This window comes from Physeter macrocephalus, chromosome 11, assembly GCF_002837175.3.
Source record: "Physeter macrocephalus isolate SW-GA chromosome 11, ASM283717v5, whole genome shotgun sequence".
Classification (NCBI taxonomy): domain Eukaryota; kingdom Metazoa; phylum Chordata; class Mammalia; order Artiodactyla; family Physeteridae; genus Physeter; species Physeter macrocephalus.
The window spans coordinates 12,442,363-12,463,230 of record NC_041224.1 but is presented as its reverse complement, the minus strand read 5'-3'; the positions used below and the strand labels follow the sequence as shown (position 1 = coordinate 12,463,230).

At 44.5% G+C, this 20,868-nt stretch overlaps 1 protein-coding gene across 2 annotated transcripts in view; it reads right to left on the bottom strand.

Annotated features, from left to right (window-relative positions):
• The window catches only part of LOC102986058 (protein FAM107B), a 147,485-nt gene that overhangs the window by 89,597 nt on the left and 37,020 nt on the right, over positions 1-20,868 (bottom strand). Inside the window, exon 1 of one of the 2 annotated variants that reach the window (XM_024116417.2) lies at positions 3,133-3,198. The exons of the other annotated variant lie outside the window; for it this stretch is intronic. The gene's annotated coding sequence lies outside the window, so the exon portion shown is untranslated. Of the gene's footprint in view, positions 1-3,132; positions 3,199-20,868 lie in introns of those variants that run through there. 2 annotated transcript variants of the gene reach the window in all.

Sequence of the window (20,868 nt, the reverse complement as noted above, 5' to 3'; positions counted from 1 at the left end):
AAAAAAAAAAAAAAAAAAAAAATGGAATATGAAGCTATATTACTAACCTACTATGTCCCCTCTTTTCTGGAGAAAAGTTTTCCATGCCTTAACCACTCCCCCCCAAAAATCTTTAAAAGTCTTTTCCACCTTTACATGTGTCATTAAATAGCTAGTGGGAAGCAGCCACACAGCACAGAGAGATCAGCTTGGTGCTTTGTGTCCAACTTGAGGGGTGGGATATGGAGGGTGGGAGGGAGATGCAAGAGGGAGGGGATATGGGGATATATGTATGCATACAGCTGATTCACTTTGTGATATAGCAGAAACTAACACACCATTGTAAAGCAATTATACTCCAATAAAGATGTTTAAAAAAAGTAATAGGAAGGGAGGGTGGACAGCATCCATCCTACCACTTACAGTTCAGGACCCGGATCTCTCAGAGCACTTCTCTCAAGCACAAACCAAGTCTGCTTCTAAACATCCCAGGAATGGAATCTCCAGGCAACAGGGACAGGTGTCTGGCCATCACAAAGAGCCATACAAGTCTGTAACCCTGGGCCACTCCCAAACTCTTCTCTCCACCCTGCGAGGCAGCAGAACTTCTAAGAGCAAAGCAGCTCAACTCTGACCTCACGTCCATCTTGGCTGTGCTGCTCAGACTGTTCAAGGTCATAGGAGGGTTGAAAAATGAGACTGAGAGATTCTGATGGCCCCTATTTTAGTTTCTTTTGACTTCTGGATGGAGAAATGTGCCATTATTACAGCAGATTACATACTTTACACACTCACAGGTCACTGCCGTTGACCCTCCATATCCACAGGGTATTGGTTCCAGGACCCCCGAGGATACCTAAATCCGCAGATGCTCAAGTCCCCAATATAAAATGGTGCAGTACAATGAATACGGTGGGCCCTCTGTGTCCGCGGGTTTGGCACCTGCGGATTCGATCCTTGGTTGTTTGAATGTGGGGATGTGAAACTTGGGGATACGGAGGGCTGATTGTACTGCACCATAACCCGTCCAAGCACGCTCACAGATTAAGGAACCCCACGTTAGAAACAGGAACAAAGATTGCACCTGACAGTACATAACCACGACTTCCTTCTTGTAAATTCTTCTGACTTCAAAAAGTATTGCATCATCCTAATGATCAATCTAGTACTTCTAAACAGCTGTCTCCAAAACCTCTTTTTAACTTTGCATATTGGAGAAATTAAATGTCGGAACATTTTACAAGTGGAAAATAAAAGTATGTAATGACAAAAGCATTCACTGGCTAAATCTGGGGTGGAACAATGTGTTTTTTGTTTTTGTTTTTTCACAGAACACAGGCACGCGGAACTACTCTCCACTTATAGGAAAACCCTTCTTATTTTGCTTTCTCAACGCACGGTCTTTTAAAAGCAAGCAAGTCACCAGCTACAAAACCATGGCTATTCCTTGTTCTACAAAGAGTTCCTTTCCATCACATATTTCTCATGGATCTCAGAACACAATTTTATTTTTTTGAATATGTTAAAAGCCAAAAGGTTTACTTTTATTTTTAAAAAAAAGCCAATCTGAAACTACTCCTGATATCCAAAGAATATAGTACATTAAACGCTTCTATCAGTCCGTTCTTCCCTATTAAGTGGAACTTGCATTGCTTTTTCTCTCTTCTCTCCCCCTTCTGTATAGGTGGTTATGTGCAAGGCTATAAGGAAATACACTTCAAACGACTTGTTGGCAAAACACTGCTGTAGACTACGGTTATCAGGGATTGTGTTTTAGACTGATGGGAGTGGTAAAGATTAATAATCAGTAACTCCCTGATTTATTCATTCACACACATGCATTTCCACACCATGTCTGCCAAGCCATAAATGAAGCAAAGATGCCTTTATCCTCAGGGTATGTTTGGGTGGTTTGGTACATGAGTGACTTTTTTTTCCCCTATATCTCTTTTCAATTGTTTAATAAATATATATAATTTTATACTTAAAAGTTTTAAACTGGAAAAGACTAGCACTAAGAAATCTTCTCTAGACAGGCCCTCCAGATACTATTTCAACTTAAAGCAACTTGGACAGCTAAAATCTCCAAAGTGATGGAGAGGGCACATGGCCGGAGTTGAAACTACGTACCTGTTAGCAAGAAATCCTCAAGTTAAAAATATAAAGTCTAACAGGCCGCATTCCGGTTTTCTGTGTTTATCTTGAAGAGCAAACTCATTTTCATTAAATAACTTTGCTCTACTGTCATTAAGTCAAGTCTTTCCCAGGAAGGAAGGGTATGGTATCTTGCTGCAGAGAAAAAGATATGGCATTTATCCTCTGCGGGATTTCGCTTCGCATTTCAGAGGGACTGTTACCACCCCCTACACAGCACGTCAAAACTTGGCCAGACGCATCCACGCCATCCCCGAGGGACCTGAAGATGCCTGAGGAGAAGTTATGAGAACCAAAATTTTAGGACTCCTTGGGGGCAGACGCCACCCAATATACTAGGTTCACTGGAGTAGCGGGAGCGGAGAAGAGGCAAAAATGGAAAAGTTACTTGCAGACTGTTTGGAAACGGTGTCCCGGTCACCTTTAAAGCAGCGGCTCAAAGCCCCCGCGGCCCCTCCTCTGTTTGCCCAGGCGGAGGAGGCTCCGCGGCGGCCGGGGCTGCGGGGGCCAGCCGGGCGCCCAGGGCTCGGCATCTGGCCGCGCGCGGCGCACCCGGTGGGCAGCGCATCCCCGCTCCAGGCAGGGTCTCTCCATTTTCAGGGCCGAGGAAGCAACAATAAGCCGAGCGGAGCGGCCGCCCAGGCTCGCCTCCCTCGCGGCGCCCACCCCCCCATCCCCAAGCCTCGGGTACCCCCGCGCGCAACCCCTGCCACGCCCCGACCCCGCACCCCGGGCTCGTCCCCGACACGGCGCGGGGTGGCCCGGGCTCCCCGCACGCCCACCGCCCGGCGCGCCGTCCTCCAGCGCACGCAGGGACCCCCGCCCAGCGCGGGCCGCGGGGAGGGGAAGCACTGCGGCCCTTCCCGCCCGGGGGACCCTCCCGCCGGGGGTCGGAGCAGGGCGGCCGGCTGGCCGGCCGCGCTGTGGCCCCGGCGGGCACCCCGCCTCCCCCGCGCTCCCAGTCTTTGTGTGCAAAGTAAGTGCGGTAGGCGAACCCACCTCGGCGCGCGCACAAAGGCGCGCGGCTCCCTCCCCGGCGCTCGCTCCGGGCGGCCGCGGCGGCGCCCAGCGGCCCGGCGGCTCAGGGCGGCCCGGAGGCGGCGCGGGCGGCGGCTCCGACTGCGGCTCCGACGGCTGCGGCGGCGGCGGCGCGACCAGTCCAGCGCAGACAAGCTCTTTCACACCCCGCGGCCCCGCGCGTCCGAATTAAGCGGCGAGGCGGGGCGGAGCTAGGCTGCTGAGGCCACGCCCCGGACACGCCCCGCCGCGCTGGCTGCAGCTCGGCGCTCCGGACCGCGGCCCGCGGGGACTGCGCCGGGAAAAAGTCTGCCAATTTGATTCCTGGAGGTTTTCGTTCTGTGGTTTTAGTTTGGTTGGCTTCGGAATCTCTCAAAGAAGAGAGAGAATATTGGAAGAAAAAAACTGAGTGTCACCAGATGAGAGAGAGAGAAATGGGAAATTAAAGGTGACAGGCGCCCGTTTGCTAGGCCCACAATCAAAGATCTCTCTGTGTCTCTGTCTTTCTCTGTCTCTCTGTCTCTCTCTCTCTCACACACACATACACACAAACACACACACGACCGCAAGTACTCGGGACTGTTTGGTTGGTGGGTGTCTGGCCTCCATCGCCACTCCACTCCTGTGACATTCAGAGAGACTGTCCCCATTGAAATTCTGCCAACACGTCACCGAAGAAAACTCAGAGGGACACGGAATCAAATGTACTGTCCAGCCAGAGCCTGAAACCCAGTGACCTGGGAATTTGCTCAGACTCCTCCCCCTCCCCCTCGCTCTCCAAAGGGTAATTGGAGATTTAAACTTATGCGAAGGAGAAAAGGGTTAGTTTTTCCTCTTTCTTCCTCTCGGATTTTCGTTTTTCTCAGCTCCCTTACAGCAAATCGCTTCTCTGCCCAACCCCGAGACTCTTAGATTACAATCTACGTGAATCACAGCAGGTAAAAAAATGGGAGATATGTTTCAGAGTAACAAACAATAAAGACAGCAGGTAATGGATTTTAGAGCAAAAGCTTTTTAATTTTCTTGGCAACAGATGAATAAGGGCTTATTTACTGGGAAGCTTTTCTGACTGAAACAGCTTGGGTCATGATCACACAGAAAAGTCATATCAATTACGGATTTTGGTAAACCAATTCCTTACTCCAAAGATGCTGGAAAGTCACAGCACTTCTAGAGCCTGGTCATCCCTAGGCCTTGAAGCCCACTGAGGGGTGGGGTCACCTGCCACCACGGGATTTAGAGAGATGGGCTCCTTCCCAGCCCAAGAAATTGACCTGTGTGAACTTTATCCACAGTGTTTCACCGCAAGTCTTACTTCCCTCCCATTCTTGGGTGGTGTTGGTTCTGTTCTTGACAATGGGTCCACCAGTCACTAAAGCAGAACCTGGGATCCAGCCTAGATTTTCCCCTCACTTCCCACAAGGGAGACAATTCCAAGTCCTGCACATTCTGTGTGACGGCTTGATAGCCCTCCCGGTCCCCATCCCACTGGCTCTGCCCCAGCTGGCCTTCGGGGTCTGTCAACACACTGTGGCGGTAGCCCCCCAGCTGTCCCCAGACCCCAATCTCACATATGCTTTTCTTCCAAACTGCTTCCCCAGTGCACATTCCACTTGCACATCTGCTCTCAGAACCCTTTAAGGGATGCCCAATCCCTGCTACGTGACCAAGTTCAAGCTCCTTCGTACCCCATAGAGCAGCACCCCTCTTGATACCGCCTTGACGACTTCCCTGGGCTCTTGCTGCATGCCCCAAACACACAGCCATGGAGCCACTCAGCCAGAGTGTTGTATTTGCTAAACGGCCCTGTTTTGTGACTCTGAGGACTGGATGAAAGAATTTGTCACCTGTTAGGCTTTTCTATGCCTCCTCTCTGCCCAGCACACCTTCCTACGCCCCCAACCCCCAAGAGCTTCTCTCCTCCTGAGATCCAAGTTGCTCTGAGAAGACTTCCTGACCTGCTCAAACTGAACGGACCTTTTCTGCCCTTCCCATACCTACCATGGCCTTATAATTAGTGCACTGTATTATAAATATGTGCTCTCCTTGAGCAGAGTTTATACTTGATAGATATACATATCTTTATATCCTCCTGCTTAACCCAGTATCTGGCAAATAAGAAATGTTAGGGACTGAATTGTGTCTTCCCCAAATTTATATGTTGAAACTCTAACCCCCGATGTGACTCTATTTGGAGATGGGGCCTTTAGGGAGGTAATTAAGTTTAAATGAGGTCATGAGGTTGGGGATCTAATCCAATAGGACTGGTGACCTTATAAGAAGAGGAAGAAGGGCTTCCCTGGTGGCACAGTGGTTGAGAGTCCGCCTGCCGATGCAGCAGGGGACGCGGGTTCGTGCCCCGGTCCGGGAGGATCCCACGTGCCGCGGAGCGGCTGGGCCCGTGAGCCATGGCTGCTGATCCCACGTGCCACGGAGCGGCTGGGCCCGTGAGCCATGGCTGCTGAGCCTGCGCGTCCGGAGCCTGTGCTCCGCAACGGGAGAGGCCACAACAGTGAGAGGCCCGCGTACCGCAAAAAAAAAAAAAAAAAGAAGAGGAAGAGATACCAGAGATCTGTCTCTCTGCGCACACAAGGAGGCCATGTGAGGACACAGCTGGAAGGTAGTCATCTGCAAGCCAGGAAGAGGCCTCACCAGAAACCAGCACTGCTGACACCTTGATCTTGGACTTCCAGCCTCCAAAACTGTGAGAAAATAAATGACTGTTGTTTAAGCCACTGTTATGGCAGCTCAGCAGACTAATACAAGAAGCATGCATTAGATTCTAGACTCTTAACACTGGAAGAGCACGGACCCACCAGTGAGCCTATAATGTACCCCCGCTCAAAGCAGCCTGGACAAACTACTATGATGCCAGGGCAGTGAACAGAGTGTCTAGATGTGATAAGTCACCACACAGCCTTTTCCCTGCCCTGGTGAGAAACAGAAACAGCTTATTCCACAGACTGAGGTATTAATGCCCAAGGATCTCAGCCTTGGCCTTACCTTTGTATCAGGAACCATTATTTCTTTTAAACCAAAAACAAAAAAGTACATCAAATATTTACTTTGAACTTCTTGAGTCAAAGCTTTATTAAAAGACAGGATGCCAACACCCATTCATTAAGTCTACTGTTTGGGGCTTGTATTTCACATTCCTGAGAATCTTAGGGGGATTTTAACCCAGGTAGGATCAAGTATCCAGTTTGGCTTGGGGCCCCTGGAGTCACTGTGGGTGGACTCCGGAAATAAGAACTTAAAGATTATGGACCAGAGTGATATTTATACGTGTATCCACAGCCTCTATCAACAGTGCCTGGATCACAGTAGAGGCATGATAGATGTTTGTCCAATAAATAAGCCTGGATTCTCAGGGCACAGCTAGACTTCCCAGGAGTATGTCAGGTGACACCTAACTCTCAGCCTGAATCTGATGTCCTGTAGATTCCATATTCTGGATGTGGACAGAATCCCAGGAAGGCCAGGTGAGCCGGTGGCACCTCCTTGGGTTTCTACCATTGGGCTGACACACTTCACCAGGTATATAGAGGCCCTTTGCTCACTTTCTCCACATACAAAACAAAGAAAATGCTCTCCTGAGTGGCTTTTGAGTCCTTTAACCAATCACTGGTGATAGATTCTCTAATCGTACTTTACTGCAAAGCATACATAATAATTTTCCACCTTATAACACTCACCCGCAAGACCACCCATACACTCAACTTTAACCTCATCCACTTGCTTTGACATAGGGGGCCTTTTTAAATTCATTCCTAAGGAAAACTGAGGAAAGCAGAGATGAACACGTGGGGACATAAAGTGGAACAAAGCAAATCAATTTGGAATGAGATATGTTGTCCTTTATCTCCCACTTGGTCATTTTCCTTATACACAATCTTGAAATAGTTGCCTTATGCCCGAACCATCATCCTGCAGAACTCCAAACAGATGAGAAAGGCTTAACAGTGCCCTAGAGGAGGGAAATTTATTTTTATATGTATACTGTTCTGTATCTTAAATTTGGCACTGTGTCCGTGACCATTTGAATAGATAATAATCCATTCAAAAAGAAATAAAATCTTAATTTTCAATTCATATTTTAAAAGTCATGTTCTTTAATATCTGTATCAGCTATCTATTAATGCAATTAACACATCACATCAAAACGTAGTGACTTAACATAAGAATGAATGATTTTCTCACAGTGCTGTGGGTTGGCAATTTGAATGAGGCTCAGCTGGGATACCTTGTTTCTGCTCTGGTTTCTGTTCTGTTTGGCTCTACCATGCGTTTGGCTGTCACTGGGAGGTTGGCTAGGGACCAGCTTGTCCTGGGTGGCCTCAAAGTCCAGATGTTGACTGGAGCTGTCTGCTTGGGTCCCTCAGGTGCAGGCTCACGGTGACTTCCTCCCGGGGCAGCTGGTCCAAGAGGGTGAAAGAGGAAGCCATCAGGCCTCCCGAGGTCTAAGCTCAAGGTCATCCTGCTACATTCTGTCGTTCGAAAATATCACAGATCTAGCCCAGATCCAAGGTTTGGGGGCTCCACCCCTTGATGGTAAAGCGGTGGTCATATTTCAAAGGGACCTGAATACAAGGGTGCTATGTACGATTGGAGGAGTTGTTGTAGCCATCTTTGCAAATAATCTTCCCCTGCATCAGAGTTAAGGAACTCCAGCATGGAGGGTAGCTGTGACAGGTGATAGCAGTCGTCTCAAGGGAAATCCTGATTATAAACAAGCCAAAACCCTTTGCAATTAAACATAAAACCCACAACAGACTCAATAAATTGCTACTGGTCTCACGTCCTGAACTGAGAGATCAAAGTACGCATGGGATTTCTTCTTTTTTGCTTCTGGTTTCAAATAAGAATGAGAGGCGGGGGGAAAAAGGACAAAGGCCTTAGGACGCTAAAGAAGCTAAGGTTGACCAGGTTCTAAATCAGTGTGTTAGTTATCTGTTGCTGCATAACTAATTACCACAGAATTAGCCCACATATATTAGCTCATCACGGCTTTAGTCAGGCACGGCCTGGATGGTTCCTCTACCCAAGGTCCCGCAAAGCAGAAATCAAGATCTCGGCAGGACTTATGGCTCACTTCATCTGGAGCTCAAGGTCCTGTTGGCAGAATTCAGTTCCTTGTGGCTGTAGGACTGAGGTTCCCATTTTCCTTTGGCTGAACTGGGAGGCACCCTCAGCTCTTAAAAGCTGCCCACATACCTTACTATGAGGCCCTTTCCATCATCTAGTGAGCATGTGCCCATCAAATCCTTTGGTGCTTCTACTCTCTGCCCCGCTTCATCTCCACCCACATCCATCTCTGCCTCTAGACTCAGATTTAGAGTGCTCATGTGATTAGGTCAGGCCCACCCAGATCATCTCCCAATCTTAAGGTCAACTGATTTGAGACCTTCCTTTGATTTGCAAAATCCCTTCCCAGCAGTACCTAGTGTGTGTATACCAGAGGACAGAATTCTGCACATATAATCCAGAATATAAATAAATGGACTGATAGGCAGATGGACAGATGTTCTTTAGTATAAAACTTACAGGGGCTTCCCTGGTGGCGCAGTGGTTGAGAATCCGCCTGCCGATGCAGGGGACGCGGGTTCGTGCCCCGGTCCGGGAAGATCCCACGTGCCACGGAGCGGCTGGGCCCGTGAGCCATGGCCGCTGAGCCTGCGCGTCCGGAGCCTGTGCTTCGCAACGGGAGAGGCCGCAGCAGTGAGAGGCCCGCGTACCGCCAAAACAAACAAACAAAAAAAACCTTACAGATGTGAGGGCGGGCAGAAGATGGAGGCCTTGGGGATGTATCACATACAAGCTCATCAGCTACTTAGGTAAACCAGAAGAAGCCAGGCCTAAGAAGAAATTCCAGTTAGGTTAATAACCTAGCTCCCACACAGCTCAAGGGGTAGTAAGTCTTCATTAAACTGTGATGACCTGATTACTGAAAAACTAGGAAAAGAAAAACAAAGTTAAGAATACGGCACACTAATTTTATCACTTAAACAGCATAATAATATGCATATAATAGTGTTTCCTTTATTTTGCTTAACTGCTTTGCACCATTGTTTCATCACACTAATGCAATATTCTATAACCGTGAAGATAACGCTTTTCAACGAAGAGACTTATAGAACTCATTTGTGGAAGTGTTTTGTGAAAAGATGTATGGCTTGCCAAGCAAATACAGCGTATATGTACCTTTTAAAATTAGTGGTACTTAGAAAGGATCAAAATGACAGACCCAAATCAGAAAGCATGTGCTATAAGCAAGGTCATGAGCTGTTACTTTAAAATAGCCTCTTTGCGTGAGCATTCGTGAGCACAGGCATGGAATCACTTCATTAAATATGCTAATAGCACCACTAAGACAAATGAACACTCTCCCCTTTAATAGTTAGTTATCTGCTGCAAAGAATTTGGCAAACTCCACAACAGAGCCGTGCTTCATAATGTAAATGAACACTTTGCCATTTCTAGACAGTTTAAAATTCAGGAGAGTTGTCATTTCAAAACCTTTAATATATGTGTTGCCTCAAATGTTTGATTTCCTTTTTTACAAAACACTTGCTCTTTGTTATTCATAATTTTAAAATTAAAGGGACTCTATAATATAATGGTGATTAATATCTGCAACTAAATATCGCCTAAGAGTCAAAAGAAACAGCTGTTAGTCACATAAACAACTAGGGCATGATGCAGAGATCTGAGTTTTACGTCTTTTTCTTTACATAAATCCAAAACCAGAAAACGAGGATTTCCTGACTGTCTTCCTGTACATTAAAACTAAAATCTCTAAAAGCAAAGGGAGGGGAAAAAACACTCAGATGCTCATCCTGTCAAAAATATTAAGATGTCTTAATAGTAAATATTAATGAGTAAACAAACAATCTCTGCACGTAAGCATAATAAAGATAATTCCTATATGCTTCCTGATTCGAATAACTAACACAGAAAACAAGTGGCCAATTCACTGAGAACACTCTACATTTTGCTTAAACTTTTTTTTCTTCTTGCTCTACCTTCCAGATACATTTCTATTAGCAGGAAGTATCCCTTAAAATGCTTGAATTGGTAATAACTAGTTGAATCCCATTTATATATACTTACCTGCCTTTTAAGCAATGCAATAACGTAAGTCCATGGAATTATAGAAAAAAGACTAGGCTAGGGCAGAAGGGATATAAATCATGGCTCTGCTACCAACTAGCTTTGTGACTTTGGACAAGATATTTAACTGACTGCAGGCTATTTCCTCTGGACTTAGTGGTTAATGATTTTATTGCAACATAAATCCAGATAAATTCATGTTCCATGTAAAAATTACAGCACTGTTACACACACACACACACACACACACATATATACACGTATATAGAGAGAGGTGTGTGTATACATATACGCTATATCTAAAAATTACAGCATTAATGGGTTTTCTGCTGCTGTCCCACCTTGGCTGCAAAGGGAGGGCTGCCCAGTCCACTCTGGGCTTGCACCTAAAGTCCAAAATGCAGTTAATGTTAAATCTTGCCAGAGAAAGCTTGCTTATTAACTCTGCCTACAGAATTGCCATACGTTTGAAGTGCCAATGATTCCTGGGCTTTACAAAATGCTGTTCGAGCAATAACATTCTTTTATGTGTGTTCCACCAAACGCTACCTAATATTAACTGTAGCTAGATAATGTTAAATTAATAAGGAGTTAAACTTGATAAGGAAAGAGAGACAGAATGACTGATAAAAGGGCAGAGTCCTTCTGGGGTAGCTGAAGGCTCGTTTCTGGAGATGTTTTGTAATCCTCCCCAGGCGTTTCTCAGTCCCGGAAACAACCTGCCTTGTTCTGCTCCCAGCTTGACCTGATGACTGCCCTTCTGCAAGTCATCAGCTGAGACACATCGCGAGAAACTGTACTTTGACATATGCACCTGCTTTTCCCAGAGCGTTCCTCTCAACAACTGCTTAAGCCACCTGCTCTCATCTACATGAGTGCATAAACAGCCACTTAAAAGGATAAATGAAAGAAACGCAAAGGTAGAATGAAACTATCTTTTTCTTTAAAAGACCAATGAAATGGACAAAACTTTGTCCAAAATGATGAGAGACAGAAAGAGAGACAAAGTAAAGAAAAAAAAATATGAGGAATGAAAATGGAGGCATAACTACTGATACTCAAAGATACTCAAAAGAGAATACAGAAACACTAGGAACAACTTTATCTGCAAATTTAAGTGAAATGGAAAAAGTCCCAGAAAAATTCAACTTGCTACAACCAACTCAGAATGAAATAGGAAACTGGGAGAGTCCCACATGCTACTGATAAATTGGATCAGCAATTAAAATTTTCTCACAGAATAGGAGGAACCCAGTACTATGGAAATCGATTTTCAAAATGATTAATGACATTCATGGCTTAGAGATATGCTTAGTCTTTCTGAGAGACAGTTTATCAACGTGACCAATTAGAAGCAGAACTTCCCTTTTTACTCTCAACTTCCCTACTCACCACCCCCTTATCAGGAGGACCCCTGACGCTCTCAGTCCTACCCCTTTAGGTAATCTTCATTTCCTCTCGGGCCCTACATCCACTTGGGTCACAAAACCAATCCATTGCTTTCACTATATTCCTCTCATATCCACTCGTTCCTCTCCATCTCTAGCAAATTCTGCCTGGACCACAGATACTTAATCCTCATTGAACGGACATCTATGGACTACTCTCCTCCCATATGCCCCACAGAGCAAACACTATCGCCCAAGCCATAACACCAGCAGGCCCCGTCCAGTATAACAAGTTATGTAAGCCTTCCTCCCTCAGACCCAGACCTCTGGTTTTTCCTTGATTAAAATTCAAAGTTACTTCTTTCTTTAGGAAATTGTTTTCTTAAAAATAGAACTACCGTATGATCCAGCAATCCCTCTTCTTGGTGTACACACAAAGGAAATGAAATCAGTACTTTGGAGAGATACAATATCTGCACCCTCATGTTCACTGCAGAATTATTCACAGTTGGCAAGATTGTGTATCAAGAAAACAGCCTAAATGTCTGTCCATGAGTAAAGAAATTGTGATGTGTATATACAATGGAATATTACTCAGCCTTAAAAAGAAAAAGAGGGACTTCCCTGGCAGGCCAGTGGTAAAGACTCCACGCTCACACTGCTGGGGGCACGGGTTCCATCTCTGGTCGGGGAACTAAGATCCCACATGCCGTGTATCGCGGCCAAACAAAACACAACAAAACAAAATCTGCCATTTGCAACAGTGTGGATGAACCTGGAGGACATTATGAAAATATGAAATAAGTCAGATACAGAAAGAACAGAACTGCATGATCGCACTTATATGTGGAATCTAAAAGAGTCAAATACACAGAAGCAGAGAACAGAATGGCTGTTACTAGGGGCAGGAAGGCAGGGGAAATGAAGAAATGCTGGTCAAAGAGTACTAAGTTGCAGTTATGTAGGAAGAATAAGCCTAGAGGTATAATATACAGCATGGTGACTATAGTTAATAATACTATATTGTGTACTGGAAATTTCCTAAGAGAATAGATTTCAAGTGCTCTCATCTCACACACACACACACAGACACACAGACACACACACACACACACACACACACATACAGACAAAATGGTAACTATGTGAGATGTTAATTAGCTTGACAGTAGTACTCATTTCACTATGTATGTGTGTATCAAATCAGCATGTTACATACTGTAAATATATACAAGTTTTATTTTTCAAATGGCTTTCTTTTCCCTCAAACAGTTGTCATAAGGAGGCAACGTTAATGAATTCAGCTGAGCTGAAAATTAAGAAAATATATAGAGGCAGGGGAAGTTTACTTTTATAGAATAATGCATTTTCTCATGAATTATAGTTACTGATCAGAGTTATTACTTTAAAAGAAGAACTGTACACATCTTCAGAAATAGTATTTAGCTTCTTAAGGTTTTAGAAAGACCTGGGTCTTAAATATTATTGGTTATGAACAGCTCTCAAAACATATGTCTAGATAACTTTTTCCTAATTAGCTATGTTCTTCATATGATTAGGATGAAAATAGGTAAGCCAAGTCCTGAACAACTCTGAATATTTTTTCTTTCATGAAATTTTTCTGATCTATTGTACTACTTTGGATAATAAATTTAATTCAATTCCTGACTTTTCTTACCTTCTCAAAATAGAACTGAATTCCCAAATAAAACTTTTCTTTTTGTAATCTACAAAGTGACATGTAGATTTAGAATTAATATGTTCTTTTATTGTCATTTATTTTTGAGCAAGTTGTAACTCCCAACAATGGGAAAAAAAATCAAATTTTTTCACAATATGGAAGTTATAAAATAATATAATAAAAAATGCCTGGAGAACAGTTCCATGCCCTGTGTAAGACAAAGAATGCTTGCTTTGCCTCCCAGGGACCGACTATTACAGTGATCAGGTCCCCAGACCAAATGATGGGAGTTTGTGTCCTATATCCCCTGCTTAGCAGCTGAGTAACCTTGGCCAAATTATTCATCTTCTCTAAGGCTCAGTTTTTCCCATCAGTAAAATGGGGATTTATTCACTTAACAATACTTGTCAAGTATGTTCTTTGTTCCAGGCTCTGTTCTATTCTAGTTCCTGAGAATACAACAGTGAAAACAACAGAGAAAAATCCCTGCCTTTATCCGATGCATACTCTAGACCAAGGAGTCAAACAGGAAAGGAAGGAAGGAAAGAGAAGAGAAGAACAATAGAAGGGCATATAGTATGTCTGATAGCATTCGTTATGGCTACGCTATAGAAAAAAAAAATTAAGCTGGATAGATAACTCATAAGGACCTACAGTATAGCACAGGGAACTCTACTCATTACTCTGTAATGACCTATATGGGAAAAGAATCTAAAAAGGAGTGGATATATGTATATGTATAACAGATTCACTTTGCTCTACACCTGAAACTAACAGAACATTGTAAATCCACTATACCCCAATAAAAATAAAAAATAAATAAAATAAAACAAATTAAGCTAGGAAGAGGATAGAAAGTGGTGGTGGGAATGTGCAATTTTAAACAGGGTGGCAAGAGAAGGTTTCTCCGAGAAAGTGACATTTGAGCAAACACCTGAAGGCTATGAAGGTGTTCCTTGCGCAGGCAAAGTTTTGTAGGTAGCTGGAAGAACAGTGCAGAGGGCGTGAGGCTGGCACACACGGTAAATTCAAGGAACAGCAGGAAGGTGGCAAAGCCGAAGGGCAGGGTCCATGAGAGATAATAAATGATGAGGTCAGAGCATGGAAGGCCCTGGCAGCTGCGGAAGGGCATCTGGCTTTCACTCCGAATGCGCTGGGAAGCCATGGCAGGGTTTTGAGCAGGGGAGAGACCTGTTTGACGTATGTTTTCAAGGGATCACCCAGTTGCCGGGGTGAAGATAGACTCAGGGGACCAAAGGTGGAAGCAGAAAGAACGCTTGGAAGGCTGTGCATTCATCTGGGAGAGAGAATGATGTGGTTGGAATCAGAGCGATGAGAAACGGTCACATGATGGTATCGTGAAGGTAGAACCAGCTGGATTTGCTGATGGATTATGAGACGGTGAATATGGGAGGGAGGAAAAAATGAGTCAAGGTTGACTCCAAAGTTTGGGGCCTGAGGTCTTGGAAGGATGGTGTTTCCTTTTTCTGAGAAGTGGGGAGCCTATCAGAGGAACCGCCCTAGGCGAGAATATCAGAAGTTCAGCTTTGGGTACATTGAGGCTGAGACGCCCTCAGTGATCCAAGTGAAAAGATCAAGTAAGTGGAGCTGACCCTGGAACCACATGGGTTTGGACTGCACAGGCCCACTTATACCGGGATCTTTTCCCTAAATGCCCACTACATAGTCTTGGCTGGCTGAATCCGCCCATGAGGAGCTGCGGATATGGAGGGCCGACTGCCAATTATACTCGGATTTTCGACTCCAGGAAGGGTCTGTGCCCCCTAAAACCCGCGTTGTGCAAGGGTCAACTATCCTTGGATATGGGTTTAGAATTAAGAGGAGAGGTCCAGGCTCCTACATTTAGGAGTCATCTGTGGGTGTGTGACACTGAAATCCAGAAGACTGCATATATCACCAAGAAAATGACTTAGGTCTGCACCCTGGACCACCTGGCATTTAAAGATCAGGGAGGTAATCGGAAAGTAGTAAAAGAGACTGAGAATGCACAGCCAGTGAAAGAGAATGAAAACCAAGAGATTAGCATTCTGGAGGCCAGGTGAGACCAGTGTTTCAAGAAGGCTAGAGTGGTCAGCTATCTCAAACACGGCTGGAAGCCCAGCAAGATGGGGGTTGAGAACTGACCATTGGATTTACACACTCAATATCCCTGGTAGAGCAGCAGGGGTGGAGACCTGGATGGGGCAGCTTAAGAAAGAATAGGAGGTAATATTCACTGCAGCACTATTTACAGTAGCCAAGTCATGGAAGCAACCTAAGTGTCCATCGACAGAGGAATGGATAAAGAAGATGTGGCACATATAGGCAATAGAATATGACTCGGCCCTAAAAAAGAAGGAAATTTTGCCAGTTGCAGCAACATGGAGGGACCTAGAGATTCTCATACTAAGTGAAGTAAGCCAGACAGAGAAAAACAAATATTGTATGACATCACTTACATGTGAAATCTAAAAAATAATACAAATGAATCTATTTACCAAACAGAAACAGACTCACAGACATAGAAAATAAACTTATGGTTACCAAAGGGGAAAGGTGAGGGGTGGGGGGATAAATTAGGAGCTTGGGATTAACAGATACACACCACTAGATATAAAATAGGTAAGCAACAAGGATTTACTGTATAACACAGGGAATATACTCAATATGTTGAAATTACCTAGAATGGAAAATAATATAAAAAATATATATATATCTGAATCACTTTGTTCTATACCTGAAACTAACACAATATTATAAATCAACTATATTTCAATTAAAAAAAAAAAAAGAAAGAAAGAATGGGAGGGGAGGAACTGGAGGAAGCTGGTATAGGCAGCTTTTTCTAGGGAGGTAGGTGGTGGGAAATATAGAGATTCTATCTATTGTTTGTTTTGTTTTTAAATTGGAAGGAATTGATGGCATGTTGAGGCCTGGGTGTAATTCTTGTTACTTTCTTTGTAAGCTGATGGGAATGATCCCATATGGAGAGAATTAATGATTATCTTTATTGGTCTTTTGACTATTAAACCCTGACCTCGCTAAATGGGAGATTCTGCTCCAGGCAGTTTCCCTCCCATTGGCGTGAACACACTTGCCCCCCACCTCTGAACCCTGTTCACGCTGTTCCCTGGGGCAGGAATGCTATTCCTCCCTCTTTTAACAGATGCAAATTCTACCCGTGCATTAAGTTGCAGCTCAAGCCCTACTTTCCCCACAAGGCAGTCTGTAACTTTTGTAATCTGGATTCGTTGCTTCTTTTATTTTCCTTATAACACCCAGTATTTTTCAAACACTCATTAAGTGTCCTTGTGTGCAAAGGAATGAGCTAGATTTGGGACAACAACACGTTAACTAAAAAGCACGGGGACTTCCCTGGTGGCGCAGTAGTTAAGATCCGCCTGCCAACGCAGGGGATATGGGCTCGAGCCCTGGTCCGGGAAGATCCCACATGCCGCGGAGCAACTAAGTCCTGTGCGTCACAACTACTGAGCCTGTGCTCTAGAGCCCGCGAGCCACAACTACTGAGCCCACGTGCCACAACTACTGAAGCCCGCGCGCCTAGAGCCCGTGCTGCGCAACAAGAGAAGCCACCGCAGTCAGAAGCCCGCGCACCGCAACGAAGAGTAGCCCCCGCTCACCGCAACTGGAGAAAGCCCACGTGCAGCAACGAAGACCCAGCGCAGCCAAAAATAAATAAATAAATAAATAAGCAAGTTATCTACACTCTAGAAGGCAACAAACTTGTTATATGTCACATATTATGATTTTTTTGTACCTATCTTTTTTTCCCCCTAAGTACCTTGAAAATCTTGAAGGCAGACAGGAATCAATATTTTCATCCTGTTGGTGTGTTTAGCACAGTGAGAGAGCCATGAGAGAAACTAGATAGATATTGGTTGAATTGTATGAAAAATCAGTATGATGGAATTATTTAAAGGATCATTATATTACTTCCCAATTATAGAAATAATCACCCAAAACTCAGCTTATCAGTTTATCCCTTCAAACATTTTTTGTGGTATGCGGGCCTCCCTCCGTTGCGGCCTCTCCCGTTGCGGAGCACAGGCTCCGGACGCGCAGGCGCAGCGGCCATGGCTCACGGGCCCAGCCGCTCCGCGGCACGTGGGATCCTCCCAGACCGGGGCGCGAACCCGGTTCCCCTGCATCGGCAGGCGGACGCGCAACCGCTGCGCCACCAGGGAAGCCCCTTCAAACATTTTTATAACAATTATTTTAAGTCCTTCCAAAAGATGTTAGACATTTCCCTGCTGTGTCACAGAAAGGTTCTTAAGAGACGTTATTTCAAAAAACGATTCTGATCTCCTTGTGGCAGGCAGAGCTGAGTCTTCACTGGGAATTTTGATCAAGGCACATTGCCCATTTGCAGGAATGGCTGTTTTTAAGACTCAGTTTTCTGCATAGGAAAAGAATCTGATTAGCGGTTCTACAGAGCAACTGGAAACTTGTGCTTCAAAACAGATGGAAGCAAATGCAAAGACAAGGGACATTGTTTAACTGAGATTTCCACAATTCTCAATGCTCTCCCGATGACACAGAGTCAGCCCAGGGGACTACTAATGAGGTAGAAACATGAATATGCATGAGCTTGAATCACGCCCAGAGGCAGATAAAAGGTACTGTCCTTCGCCTGGGTCCGCCTGGTATAAAAAAGTGGAGGCACTTGGGGAGTATACAGTTGGAAAGTTTGTGGCAGATTTTCTCCTAGGTTTCCGAGAACACAAGACTTGATTGAGTAAGAAGAGCAATCCTGTAGCAGATGCAAACTGGTATATGTAGAATGGATAAACAGCAAGGTCCTCCCGTATAGCACAGGGAACTATAGTCAATCTTCTGTGATAAACCATAATGGAAAAGAATATCAAAAAGTCTGTGTATATATGCATACCTGAGTCACTTTGCTTACAGCAGTAATTAACACGGCATTGTCATTCAACTATACTTCAATAAAAAATAGATTAAAAAAAGATACACTTGAATCCCTCATAAGAGTCAGTTAAAGAGAGAGTAGCAAAAGCACAAAAATAAGGTAAGAATCAGAAGTGCAGGGGAGCACATAAGAGGAGAAGGAAGGGGAGCGGACACGGTAAGAGGGAGAGGGGCCAGGAAGGACTTAACAGGGATAGGAGTGGGGTGGGAGAGGAGAAGAGGAAATAAAGAGGCTGGAAAGAACAGGAAATTAGCAGGGAGAAAGACACAGGATATTTTAAGAATTTTTTTTTTTTTTTGAAGGTCGTGCCTTGGTTTTCACTGTGAATTCAAGACTCAGGAAACAAACCTCCCTGTTGAGGCAGGTGTGAGATTCTTGCTAGGCACCTTATGAGTGGTTGTTGCGTGTTAAGAGGATCTACAAAGAGAAGGGGTAGGGGGTGCATCTGAAGACTGGGGAAGACAGATGTCTCTTAAACTTGAAACGGCCAAGTGAGGGAGAGCCCTGGTCTTACTCAAGAAGGAGTCAAGCCATGCAGGAGACACAGTCTGAAAAGCAGAACGGGCGTGCATCGAATACGATTTAACGTAAACTTGCACGTTCTGTCCTTGAAACTTCATACAAGTATCCCTGAAAGTTTGCTTTACACCACTTTGCTTTTAGGAAAGACTTACGTTAGGACCTGTTTTCGCTAACCAAAAGAAGTCCTCCGAAGCAGCGTTTTGCTTTTATGAAAAAAAGGCAAAAAAGCAAACATAGTGCTCAGCATCTGTTTCGCAACAGGTTGTTATAAAGGTAGTGAGAGCATCCAGGCCAGGAGAGGGGCCCCCACCCCCCCCACCTTCCCTGGGAACGGCATTCAGCATCCCAGCGTCAAGTCTCTATAGCTTTGAACTGTGTCTGTAAAGCATCTCTGCTTTATCTCAGTTTATTTTGTGCAACCATTAGCAAGATGGACAAGGTATAATTCCTTCTTCACTTTACAGCATGTCAGCTGAAAAAAGGTGTCACAGGCTCTACTTTCACATAGTGGGGAAATGGCAGACCTCGTTTCATTGGACTTTATGTGCTTGTCTTCCTTTCTCTCTCTCCTTCTTTCTTTCTTTTTTTTACGAATTGAAGGTTTGGGTCAACCCTGCATTGAGCAAGTCTATCGGTGCCATTCTCCCAACAGCATTTGCTGCCTTTGTGTTTCTGTGTCACATTTTGGAATTCTCACAATATGTTCAACTTTCTTATTACGATTACATTTGTTAAAGATGGTCTGTGATCAGTGACCTTTGATGACTTGCTGAAGGCTCAGATGATGGTTAGCATTTGTTAGCAATAACGTATTTTTTTAAATTAAGGAATGCACATTGTATTTTTAGACATAATGCTATTGCACAGTTAATAGACTACAGGAGAGCATAAACAGAACTTTTACACGCACTGGGAAACCAAAAAATTCGTGTGATTCACCTTATTGCAACATTCAATTTATTGCTGTGGTCTGAAAGAGAGCCTGCAATATTTCTGAGGTGTACCTGTATCATAATTTCACAATTGATGACTTCTTTGAATTGAGGAAACATAGAAGTAACTGTCTATGTTTGAGTTCAGACAACAATTGAACGATAAGTTCAGACCCAAGACCAATGAATAGCAAGAGTACTTGTCCTGGTAGGAAAGGCAGAGCACAGCCCATCTCAGGAAGGGCTGTTGCGAGACTAGAAATAACAGGTAGTGAACATTCAGGTAGATGTCAAAGAAATAGCCCCAGGCTCACACAAGGGCCAGGATGGAGCCTCATTACTGCTCAACATTTAGATTTTCTAAATCTCAGGTTGTCTTGAGGATTTTGCTCCCTATAATTATCAGAGGGCCATTCCCCAAAAGTACAAACCTTGACTCTTGGAGATTTCCTTTCCTGATTCCCAGCCAGGGGAAGCTATACTGACCTTCACTAATTCCAGTTAATCCTAATATGTCTAACAAATCTTTGTTAGAAACTTTAATTCCTCAAATCTGAATAGTCCACATGCAGACTGCCTACAGTGAGAGCTCACAGAATCTTGGGTCTTATTTTTGTAAGTACTTTTGATTTTCAAACTGCAGTATGTAAGAATTTTTGTGGAAGTTTTCTTGAGGTATAATTTACACATGGTAAAATTTACCCTTTTTAATGTACAGCTCTATGAATTTTGACAAATATATATGGTTGTATAGCCACCACCGCAGTTATGATAGAGAATATTTTCATCACCTGAAAAGGTTGTTTCAGGCCCCTTTGTGATCAATTCTCTCCTCCCACCTTTAGTCCCTGCAGTTACTCCTCTGATTTTTGCCTCATAGTTTTTGCCTTTTCTGGAATGTTGGGTGAATGGTATTATACAGTTTGCAGTCTTTCCTGTATGGCTTCTTTCTTTCTTTCTTTCTTTCTTTTTTTTGTTTCTTTGTTGTTGTTGTTTGCTGTACGCGGGCCTCTCACTGCCGTGGCCTCTCCCGTTGCGGAGCACAGCCTCCGGATGCGCAGGCCCAGCGGCCATAGGTTCACGGGCCCAGCCGCTCCGCGGCATGTGGGATCTTCCCGGACCGGGGCACGAACC